The sequence below is a fragment of the Megalopta genalis genome, chromosome 11 (genome assembly GCF_051020955.1).
Source record: "Megalopta genalis isolate 19385.01 chromosome 11, iyMegGena1_principal, whole genome shotgun sequence".
NCBI lineage: Eukaryota > Metazoa > Arthropoda > Insecta > Hymenoptera > Halictidae > Megalopta > Megalopta genalis.
Window position 1 is genome coordinate 3,609,173 of NC_135023.1, and position 828 is coordinate 3,610,000.

Consider the following 828-nt stretch of genomic DNA (forward strand, 5'->3'; position numbering starts at 1 on the left):
TTTATAATTTTGTGGAATCGGTAACCTTGAGATATTTAACATAACGCGGATCGACTGTCTCTGTCTCTTTCTAGATCGGAATTATCGATGTTTCCCGGCAAACTATTGGGAGATTATTTAAACTTTATACATGAAATTACTCGTTTTGATCCCCGCTACACAGCCGTATACTTTTTATAATTTTGTGGAATCGGTAACCTGGAGATATTTAACATAACGCGGATCGACTGTCTCTGTCTCTTTCTAGATCGGAATAATCGATGTTTCCCGGCAAACTAATGGGAGTTTAATTAAACTTTATGCATCAAATCATTCAGTTTGACTCCTGCAACACAACCAAACACTCTCTGTAATTTTCTGAACTGAAAAACCACTGAAATTGCGCTCGAAATGCGGAGCGACGGGTCGACGCGTCTGCACTGTGCGACAGCTAGTCAAAACGTCCGAACAGCGTATTGTTTTCGATCTCTTGGTATAATATTCGTATTCCTTGCTGTGTATAGCTTCCGATCGATTATTGCAATGGTCAAAGTTCCAGCGGCGTAATGCTTTCCATAAGATTACATTAATATAACCAGCGGCATATTGCTTTCTATCTTATAATGTAATTCTTATTACAAAGTACCAGCGGCGTATTGCTTCGTACCAGCGGCGTATTGCTTTTTTACCAGCGGCGTATTGTTTCGTACCAGCGGCGTATTGCTTTTTTTTCCAGCGGCGTATTGGTTCGTACCAGCGGCGTATTGCTTTTTTTCCAGCGGCGTATTGCTTTTTTTCCAGCGGCGTATTGGTTCGTACCAGCGGCGTATTGCTTTTTTTTCCAGCGGC